Below are 11,564 nucleotides of genomic sequence, written 5' to 3' on the forward strand. Positions count from 1 at the left end.
GGCGCACTCCAGTAATGTCACTGCACCTACTCATGTCTATTGAAACAGCAGAGTGGAATTGCTGTTTCCAACCTAATTAGGAGGAGTTTGGTGGTTTAGCATTTGACGATGAGGATTTGAATACCATCCTAAGCAACAATCCCAGCATACTAGATGATTTACCCTCTACCTCTAGTTCCACGACAGAGGACGATTGGGTTAAACTTTTGAACCTGAAAAAGAATCACTCTCGTATTTCACTACACGGTGTGATTATGAATGAGTATCTACATGGCAAGTGTGCACCATCAGGCCTGATTGTCACCACGGCGCCCAGACTTTTCTTAAAAGACAAAGAATTCTTGAAAAATTGGGCATTGATTGGATGGCGTTGTACCCGTGATTGGCTGGTGTTAATCATTAAAACAGCAAAAAAAACAGCTGATGCCTTATTAATAGAGATCCAAGTCTTGGAGGGTCAAATCAATGCAGCAGTGCGGCCCGTGATTTATAAAAAGAACTTGGATGACGCCAATAAAACGAACAAAGAATACTATGACAACATCTTGTTGAATGAAGTGGAGAAGTTTAAAAAGGACTTGGCACGCTTTTCTATGGAATTAGCCTATCCTTATCTGAGTGATTCCTATGTAGCCCCTTCCACCAACTCCAAAGGGAAAAGATACGGGTCGAATTACTCTTCTTCAGGCTCGGACTCAGGCTCCAGCGATCAAGGGAACCCCAACACAGGCCCTTATACCGGGACACGTGGGGGTTTCCAGCGAAGACCCAATAGAGGCCGGGGAGGACAACAATATCCCAATCCAGGACAGTGGTGGCCCCCAGGCCCATGGAACTTTCATCCAGGAGCAATGGGCCCTCCACCTATGCCTATGTACCCCCCAAATCCATCATACTACTATGACCAGTCTTTTTTATGGCAGGGCCGAGGCAGGAACCGGGGAAAAAGAAGAGGCCAACAGAATGTGAATTGGGCTCCACAGTCCAGCAAGTCAGGCCCAACAACCGGAGCTGCGACTTAGTAGTGAACCTGAGTTCGAGGCCCATCACCCCAGTTGAAAATATTGTCTTGAACAAAGGGCTGGGCTTTGTGCCCACCAACACAGGTGATCAGTTTAAATTGAGATGCGAGCTTGAAAGCTTCTATAGAAAAATACGTCTGCATTTCTTTTTTAAAACACCTGATTCTAATAGGAATGAGACTAATATGTTCGACCAAGGTGCACTGAACACCGGTCTTAGACCCAAATCAACATTCACACCTCTGAGTCAACAAGTACCATCAAATGTCTTAGCCTTTGAGCAAGCAGTGACGCATGAGGTAATGAACATGGAACAACGAAGAAAGACTTTTCATAACATGTCCAACTTGGAGAAGGTAGCACTTTCCACTTTGTCAAATGACAGAACTCTTACCATCAAGCCGGCTGATAAGGGCGGAGCTATAGTGCTGCTGGATACTAGAGTTTACCATGAAGAATGTCAAAGACAACTGAATGATATCAAAGCCTACAGACGCCTTGACGAAGACCCCACTCCCAGAATCTCGAATGACATCAAGAGTCTGGTAGAAGAAGGAACAGCAGAAGGCTGGATTACTTCCCACGAAGCAAGATTTTTGATCACTGCACATCCAGTCATTCCTTACTTCTACTGCCTTCCTAAAATACATAAGGCCCAAAGACCGCCTCCTGGAAGGCCCATTATTTCGGGCATAGGTTCGCTACTGGAGCCCTTATCCACTTTCGTGGACTTTTTCCTCAAACCCATCGTGAAGGAGACACCAACGTACCTCCAGGACACTGGTGATGTGCTAAGACTATTGGCTGAAGCGGAGTTCGACGTCGAGACAGACCTACTAGTGAGCTTCGACGTCGAATCATTGTATACATCCATACCGCAACAAGAAACACTGGATTGCATTAGGAGCCTCCTAGAGGCTAAACAAATGGACACCATAACACCAGTAGCCTTCATTATGGAGTGCGCAAGGATCGCCATGATGGAAAACTTTTTCCAGTACCAAAATGATCTCTACCTTCAGGTCTCAGGGACCTCAATGGGGAGTGTCTTTGCGCCAAGTCTGGCAAACCTATACATGCACCAATTTGAACTTGATCATGTCCTGAACCACAGTAACCCCTTTTTCCACCAGGTGGTACTGTGGAAACGTTACATCGACGACATCCTGGTGATTTGGAGAGGGACGTCAACAGAGGTATCGGCCTTTCACACATGGTTAAACTCCAGGAATCAGTTTCTGAGGTTTACCATGGAGAGTAGCAAAGAAAAACTGGCGTACCTTGACCTCCAGATCTTTCCGGCAGAGGGAGGACTACAAAGTGAACTCTTCAAGAAACCAATGGCACGCAATTCGCTTCTGTCATTTCAAAGCTTTCACCCTCAATCACTCCGTGAGAATTTACCTGTAGGCCAATTTCTCAGGCTAAGACGGAATTGTTCGTCAAACACCTTATACGAACAGCACGCTGAGGAACTGGCACGCAACTTGAAAGATCGGCATTATCCCAACCATCTAATACGCCGAGCGCGTAAGAGAGCCTTCAACAACAACCGGGAGGCACTGTTGCAACATAAGAGGTCTGAGACTACACGAGATCAGATGACCATGGTCCAAACTTTCACCACAACTTCCAATCAAGTTAAGAAAATCATACTTAAACATTGGAAAATTTTAAATACAGCAGCAGGGATAATACCTCGCCCTCTGTTTGCATTTAAAAGAGGACCATCCATTCGAGATAATCTGGTGCACACCAGACCGCGCTGCGAGAGGAAACTAACCACCAGCACCCTCTGGAACAGCACTCCAGTACAAGGGCATTTCCCCTGTGGAAATTGTGCTGCCTGCCCACAGACACGTAAGACCTTGCTAATTGACATCGGCACTAATAGACCCTGGAGACTCACAAGACACACAAACTGCAATTCAGAAAAACTGATATATCTTATCACTTGCCCTTGCAAGAAGCAGTATGTAGGTCACACAACGCGGATGATTAAGTCTCGCATCAGCGAACACAAAAGCAATATTCGATGCAGGAAGCAATCTACAGGTCTTGCCAATCATTTCCTAGAAGCAAATCATAAAGTTGATGATCTGTTCTGGACGGTGTTGGAAAAGCCATACATCCCGACACATATCACTGATGTATCTCATTTCCTGTTTGTTAAGGAGCAACGTTGGATTTACAGATTGAAATCTGATGTCAATGGAATGAACGACAGCATTCCATGGCTATCTATCTAGTCCAACATTTGCCATGTTGTACTCCTTCTTGTCACTATAGTGTCGTTGATTGACATACCGCAGGGCTTACTCCTGGAGCCTTGCATATCACTTATTACTTTTCAGGTTCTCAAGTTGCACACAGGTCGCTCACCTTTGCAATCACCTAAATAAGAGCTACCTTGTACCTATAACTTATATCGATCATAACTCAAACCTTCCATCACTTATCATTACTCTATGCTAGTGTTGAGGTGCCCAAGGAAGCTAGGTTTCTTAACCCGGTCTTTTTCCCTACTCTACACCTAGTGACAATTGACCAGAGTTATGTAGTGCACATTCGAGCTACCTTCTAAGACATGAGTGGGTCATTATGAAAGCATATTGCCATTCAGTGCCATCATTCCAAATGGTTGTTGCCCACTTCTCACAATTATCGCGCTATAGGGCTTGTTGGCCTAACAAACAACTTGGTTTACGATGCTTCCGCCTAAACGCGGTAAACAATGCTTTTTCCGAGCCACGTGCACATGCGCGATGGTCCTCGGTAGCGTCTCGCTATTCGGCGAATTAGACGTAAACACGGCGAAGGAGGCATGCGCAGAGCGTTCCAACAAGCGTGCACTCCTTCGCGCATGCGCGCACGATGTCTCCGCTGATATGCGCATGCGCTGGACATAGTGGCTCGGCACTGCGCATGCTCTAGCGAATTGATGAGCGGACAAGCTGAATTCAATCAGGCAATGAATGGCGCTATAAATAGACGCCCGTCCTGTCCGTCGGTGCCTCCCTTTCGGCTCGTGATTCCGCCGCAAGGTACCGACGGACAGGTAAGACCGGATTAGCCCCTTTTACTCTTGACTTAATAGGGAATTAGTTGTAGTTGGGCCCCTCCATGTGAGAAACAGACTAGTACTGGTGGGGACATTACCTGACACTTTGCTAATTAGGTTGGAAACAGCAATTCCACTCTGCTGTTTCAATAGACATGAGTAGGTGCAGTGACATTACTGGAGTGCGCCTTTTTGTCTATCATGAAGGGGTTAGTTGCCCTAGTTATTTGTTGTAGCCACCTGATACTCCAGTGGGGGACAATTTGTGGACAGATCAGAAATTATGTGGGTTTTTTAACAGTATACTGAGGTCATATCCTTAAGACATGCAACTATCATAGAGATTGTCTTTACATGTTTAGAGCGGTGCCTTATTCTTCCGAGCAGTTGCCGGGTGAGGTGAGGTCCACTTCCCACACACTGTTGGGTAAGTGCTTATACTTTTGTATATTAATGATTCTTTTGGTGACACAACGCACTATGTGTAAGACCATCACACATTAGCGATGGTCTAGTCTGAGGTTATTTTGTTTTTCACTGGTTTTGCATAATTTTTACATAATACCTAACGTTAATGTAAAGTTGAGGATGATACATATGTAATGTCTACTATGTTTTCTTCCTTTTTTCACGTTTTTCTATAGGAAAGTCCTATTGCATCAATAGAGCAATACCAAGAAGATGCGGTAGGATGGTCTTGATTGATCACTCTTATCTTTATCTTTCATCACGTATGATAGTGTCCTTGCAGTAGCAGCTATGAGCTTGGCCCTGACGAATGCCAGTGACTTTTCACAGTAAGGCAGAAACATGTTGGCCCCTTTCTAGATCGCTTTGGATCTCTACCAAGCAAGTCTAACAGTGATTTTTTCACACTGTTCTTCACACTATTTTTTAATCTGACGTCCAGGCAAACACTAATAAAGGTCATTGTTTGCTTTGATAGCCATTTTAATATACTTCACTTCACTTTATATTTTTGCACTGCACACATCAGCCCCACCCTATGTACTAACAACTGTGGTGACCTTACCTTAGTTCTGTTATGCGTCGCTAAAATACAACTGGGCGACCGCACACAGACTGAGGTTCGGAAGTCCTACATGATGAGGCTCCGCCACATGGTGGGCTGATAGGACTTCATCAACAACAGTTGATAGTCTTTGTTTAATTCACTCTGTTATGCAATTACACCAGTGTTAACTGATATATCTCAGCACCACTTGACCTACAAACTCTAATCATAAGACTGGAAGTTTGCTTCAGGATCAGCACAATATTTGTTTCCTTCACCCTGCATTCAGACAACTCACTCCTCATTCCCGCCCTTCACTTTCACGCTCACCCTGCGTTCACACCGATCCAGTGCTTTAAATGGAAAAAAATAAGTGCAGTTACTCACCAAAAGGAGCAGTGGGCAGAGTTTAGGGCGGGCACAAGGGCGGTGCTAAGGCGGAACAAGGGGCGGCGTTCACTTTTTGACCGTGCCACGGTTGTATGCGCAAAATCTGCATGCATTGTTAGAATGTGGGATGTATGTGTCCATTAGCTATCTCACAAATAACTCTATATATGGCACTTACTAATAAATGTTTATTACTATCCAAAGTAACCTTTTTTTAGCAACTTTAAAATAAGAAAAGATCTAGGGAAAAAAAGCAAGTTCTAAATATAATCCTTCATGCCTTCTTGTTTTCAGTCAGGTCCTTATTGCAGGTTCATAACTCACTAAGCTATAATACAGGGATGTTAACCTTTGACCTGCAGGTAACACAAGGCTCTATGCAACAAAAACAGTAATAAACTAAGCTATCTGCATAAAACAACTAATCTGTGATTTACATGTTGCATGATATGCTTTCCAGCAGACACATTGATCCACTATGTACTTTAAATATAGCGTTCATTCACTGCTCGCGCTATGATTCAGGTGCTATTTTTACTGGGTTTTTTTACAATATGACGCTGTGAGTGCTGGCCATGTCACTGCACTTTAACCTTCCCATGCCCTCCTCCATCTTGTTTCTTCTCCCCTCCACCTCTTCCTAGCCTGTTTCTTCTACCCACTGCCATTCCTTCCATGTATCTTCTCGCCGCCTCATAAAGCTTCTTTTTAACTGTCCCATTACAAGACCTAATGGTTTTGCCAATGCTTGTCTTACTTCTTTCTCCCAATTCAGTTTATTTGTTTCTTTGCCAACTCAATAACCCCTTTATCTTTGGTATCAAACCGTTGCACAATCCAATTTCCTTTAGGGTGTTTGGCAGATTTACCCACTCCTGCTCATATACTGTTTGAAGGTTTCAGCTTTAAATGGCCTCCACTGTCACTATTATGACTTTTAGTAAACCTTCCTTTCTGAATACAGCATTCACAAAGTTCACCTCAGCAAATATTTCCCATTTGCTTCGATTTTGCAATCTGTGCATATAAGAAGTACTTTTTAAACGGAACCACTCGCGCCTGCAAACGGTTTGAAATAAAGTTTGTAATGTGAAGCATTCCATAGAAATGAGGACAGTTTATGTATCAAACCTCAAGGTCTGAATACTAATAAAGCAATTGCATAACGATTTTTTCGAAAATCTAAGTAAAAAGTGTTCCTTATATCAACTGCCTAAGGATGACATGCTGCTTCAGCCTGCCTTAAATCGAACCATTGTCCTACATTCCACTGAGCCATCTGTCTAGTGCACAAGTCTCTCATGAAACTTTTGAAAACCTGAGTTAGGGCCAGAGCTGACGTCTGTACTGGGGAACCAGGTGCCAATCTCCACCTTTTTCATTGGACTTACAGTCTGTCCAAGGTCGATAAGAATCGGAGAGTTTGGTAACAAGATCCCTTCTTGTTTACACATGCAAGAAGGCAATTTAGATGCGTGGCACGGTAAAAGCATTAGCAAACGTTATTTTGCTATGTCCTGAACATTGCCTCCCACCGCCACCCATTACACACCCCTGCTCTGATGACTTACAATGGCTTACGCTGTGTCCTGGTGACGAGCTCCTGTGATTGAATCCATGCAGTGCTTGTTAAAGGTGCTGCCGTGGTATCAGTTAAGGGATGAGGGGGCGCTGCCTCAGTTAAAGTCAGGTCCTCATGAGTACCGGTACTCTCTTTTTTCTAGAAAAAGTGCCGGTACTCAAGCGGGGAAAATGAAAAGGTGCCGGTACTCAATACCGGTGAGTACCGGCCCATTTAAAGCACTGCACTGATCACAATGCACTCACACTGATCACTATGACTCACACTATTCACCCGCTCACCTTGCACTCACAGTGATCACTCTGCACTCACAATGCACTTGCGCTGTTCACCCTGTACCTTACCCTGCAGTCACATGAGCAAACTACTCACCCTGCACTCACATGACATTTTACTCACATGTCCCCGTCACTGCTCAATCTGCAATCTCACTCAAATAAGCCCATCACTAACCATACATTCATTCGTCCCACTCTGTACTAACATGCACACCCAAATTCATATGGTCACCTCACTCAACCTGCAGTCAATCCTCTTACCCTACTCCATGGGTACTCACAAACTTTCTCTCGGGGGCCAAATTTACATTGTGGTTTGGGTCCGAGGGCTGCACCGGTGGGGACAGGGTCAGTGGGGAGGGGGCGGGGCTAGAGCAACAACAAAAACCTGTGACCATGAGGCTGAACACAGGTCCCTGCAGCGGACTCCTTCGTCCACTGAGCCACCAGACCCGGCATACACACATCTCTCTTTCTCTCTCTCTCTCTCTGTGTCTTCCTCCCTCCATCCCTCTCTCTATCTCTGTCACACTCCCTCTATCTCTCTCTCTCTCTCTCTCTCTGTCTCCCTCCCTCCATCCCTCTCTCTCCCTTTCTCCCTATCTCCCTCTGTCTCACCCACTCTGACTCTCTCTCCCTCACTCTGGCTGTCTCACTCCCTCTCTCTCTGTCTCCCTCTCTCTCCTCCCCTCTCCCTCACTTTCCTTCCTCCTCTCCCTCCCTCACTCCCCTTCCCTCTCTCCCTCTCTCCCCTTCCCTCTCTCCCTCTCCCCCTCCCTCTCTCCCCTTCCCTCACTCCCCTTCCCTCACTGCCTCACTTCCGCCTCCCTCCCTCACTCTCCTTCCCTCCCTCCCTCTCCCTCTCCCTCTGTCTCCCTCCCTCCCTCCCTCTCCCTCTCCCTCTCCCTCTCCCTCTGTCTCCCTCCCTCCATCTGTCTCCCCCTCCCTCTGTCTCCCTCCCTCCCTCCCTCTCCCTCTCCCTCTGTCTCCCTCCCTCCATCTGTCTCCCCCTCCCTCTGTCTCCCTCCCTCCCTCTACCTCCCTCGATGTAAAGAGTTTCACTACCTTCAGAATGTTCTTGCCCCATGAACTCCTATTTAATAGGACTAATTCTCAGCAGTAGCTAATCTTGATTCACTTCACTTTCTGGAAGTAGCATCTCTTACGTGCCCTCACTCCAGACAGAGTGCCACCAACCTTGTGAACCCTGAGGTGTTTCGAGACCTTTGCCACACTATGATGCATTATATTCTAATGCTAAAATCATTGCATGTCTCTCCAAAAGCAGCATAGACAAATGCTCTTCTTGGGCACTCCCAAGCAGGATGAAGAAGCGCATGACCCCACCACCATATCGGAAACTGCCCTTGACTCAATACTGGAGGAACTAGCTGCATTAAATTTAGAGCAGTGCATCTCTGTGGTAAAATGTCACCTTGAGTAGACTGCTAACATGACTGTGTGTCTGCCAGGGCTGAGACAGCTTCCCGCTTCCAGCCGCACCCGAAGTGCTCCTTCACAGGTCTTTAGAAAGACCATTTGCATGTTAGTGGAGCTTTGTTGATTTCACCTCTTCTTAGGCCCCTGCAGCTCCGCTCTGCCTATCACTGGAATTAATCACCCGGCCCCCACAGAGCGAAGCTGCAGGGGCCTAAGAAGAGGTGAAATCAACAAAGCTCCACTAGCATGCAAATGGTCTTTCTAAAGACCTGTGAAGTACTCGGGTGCGGCTGTGTGTGTGTGAGAGACTCTGCTGCTCTGCCTATCACTGGAATGAATCACCCGGCCCCCACAAAGCAGCAGAGTCTCTCAAAGTGTTGCTGCTGCACCCGTCAGTGTTTGCAGACATTCTTTAAAAATGTGTTCTTAAAATACGGGTACGATGTCTGCGAGGTCCGCGGGCCGCCAGGGCAGGCATGCCGGGCCACCACCGGCCCGCGGGCCGTACTATGAGTACCCCTGCCCTACTCTCACACTGTTGCATCTATCACCCTGCATTCACATGGGCACTCCTGCCACCCACACAGCACAGAGGTTTAATGTGCCTGCTACAAAGAGTGTGTACCATGCAGATCACAGAACTGAGGGGCATATGTACAAGCCCTTATAGCCACAGATAGGTCACTTTTTGTGATGTTCCCGTGGCAATAGGGGTCTTGCCTTATGTACAAGGCAGCATTAAGCCATTTAACATGGCATAATGCTGCCTTGTACATAAGGCACCCGTTCATGCTATGGTTAGTGTGAAAGGGTAGTGCAGTGGGTGTTGCGGTGGGCGTTCCACCGCAACACCCATTGTATTTGACGCAACCCCCTAAGTATAGGGATGGCATACATAGGAGGCAGCGCCAAAGTTAAAGACTAGAAAAATCCTGGACTTAAGTTGGCGAAATGAGTAGAAATGCATTATTTCTCCAGGTTTATTCTTTTTCCATTTGTGCTGCCTGGTACAGCACACATGGAAAAAGCAAAATGCCATGGTTTGTTTATGTACAGGAAGGTGTACCTTCTTCTACATAAACAAACATTAAAAAAATGCAATTCTGTCACTTTCATGTGTGCTGCGTAAAGCAGCACACATGAAAATGACAGAATTGCATTTTAGAATTGTTTATGTGCAGGAAGGGACGCCTTCCTACACATAAACAATCCTCCCCTGCACGCAGATACCCTTGCACTCTGGTGCAAGTGTGCCTGCCTTGGCGCTAAGTTGTTAAAATTAGCTCCATCGCAGGTGAAAACGCAAGGCTGCACCACATTTTGGTAAATATAGCGCAGCCTTGCGTTTCCGAAGTGGCGGAGCGTGTCGTTAAGCCAAGGAAGCTGATGACACGCTCTGACACTTCATTGTACAATTCCCTCTCCCCCCTCCGACAATGAGCAAACTGTGAGTAGCGCTTTAAAAAATTAAATGGTTGTCAGAACGGAGCTATAGAGAGATGAGGTGCATTTTTGGCGAGTGATAGTGAAGGAATTCAGGGAGGAGGAAATGGGGGAGGGAGTGCCAAAAAAGACTGTTGCACCGCGTGCGACCAGTGCTAGGGCCAGCGCTGGCTGGGAGTGTTAGCCCCCGCCACCGAAGATCGGGTCTTGTTGCACTCCTTATTGGAGAGGGCTTGCACCTTACTACCAACCCCGGCCCTCTCCAAGCCCGGCATTCTTGTTGTCTGTTTCCCGCCCTCTCCCAGCTGCACCCAGGGCCCCTCCTCTGGGTGTGGCAGGCGCCGCTTGACCCTTTGGTAAATAAGAGGAGGCTTCGGGGCACATTTTCGGGCAAACTTTCCGCTCCCTCCCTCCCAGTGACGTCATTCTATATGACGATGTCCTAAGGCCTATCTGCAGCCAGGCCCGGCCTCGGAGGGGTGAGGACGTCCGATGCTCCAGAGAGAGGTCGATGCTGTAAAAGTAGCCGCGGGGAAGAGAGCAGTGGAGGGAGCTCGTGAGCCGCCGCCAGGGGGAGCCCTTCCTGCGGGGCAGTGAAACCATGAAGTCTGTCTATGGAAAGGAGGCAGACACCGGCCCTGGCAGGCGGTGCAGCTGGTTCTGACGCGAGAGGGAGGCAGGGAGAGCTTTTAAAGCAAGAGTAGTTTGAGAGACGCGCTGCGATCTGAGGGCGGGTTCAGTGCAGCAGAAAGCGCTAGGTGACATGAAGTGCTAGCTTGGCGCTTGTAAGGCATGGATGGCCCAGCTTTCTTTCAAGCTGACAGCCCTCCGTGGCCCAGTCCGCTGGACTCGGCTGGAATTATGACTCACATATGCACCATCGCAGGTCTCTGTGGCGCAATCGGTTAGCGCGTTCGGCTGTTAACCGAAAGGTTGGTGGTTCGAGCCCACCCAGGGACGCATTCCTTTTTCACATTTTGCATTCCCTGCTTTTTGCTCACATCCCCTCTCTTACTGGTCCGCCCCCTGCACCTGCTGTCATTCACCTCAGCTCTCAAATACCGAGAATAGGCACATCCACACCCCGAACCTCGCCGCAAGAAAATGTGGGTTGAAAGGACAAACTAACAAACGTCTTGAGAGTGTTTCTTTTAAGATGGATCTAGTGGACTTTCACATTAATTGTTTTTTGGGTTGTCTTTTGCTCTCTTTTACAATATACTAAATCTGTACTAGACTGTAAGACATGACATCATTAGAATGAGGTTCAATTGAATTGCTCTATGGGAGTTTAGAGGTGACTATATTTTCCTAATAAATGCAATACATTCTG

The 11,564-nt window shown here is 47.0% G+C and overlaps 1 non-coding gene across 1 annotated transcript; it reads left to right on the forward strand.

Annotated features, from left to right (window-relative positions):
* The first annotated feature begins 11,117 nt into the window (after positions 1-11,117).
* On the forward strand, positions 11,118-11,191 carry TRNAN-GUU (transfer RNA asparagine (anticodon GUU)). The gene has a single exon. It is a non-coding gene; the product is annotated as a tRNA-Asn (tRNA).
* The last annotated feature ends 373 nt before the right edge of the window (positions 11,192-11,564 follow it).

The sequence above is a fragment of the Lissotriton vulgaris genome, chromosome 12 (assembly GCF_964263255.1).
Source record: "Lissotriton vulgaris chromosome 12, aLisVul1.2, whole genome shotgun sequence".
Taxonomy (NCBI): domain Eukaryota; kingdom Metazoa; phylum Chordata; class Amphibia; order Caudata; family Salamandridae; genus Lissotriton; species Lissotriton vulgaris.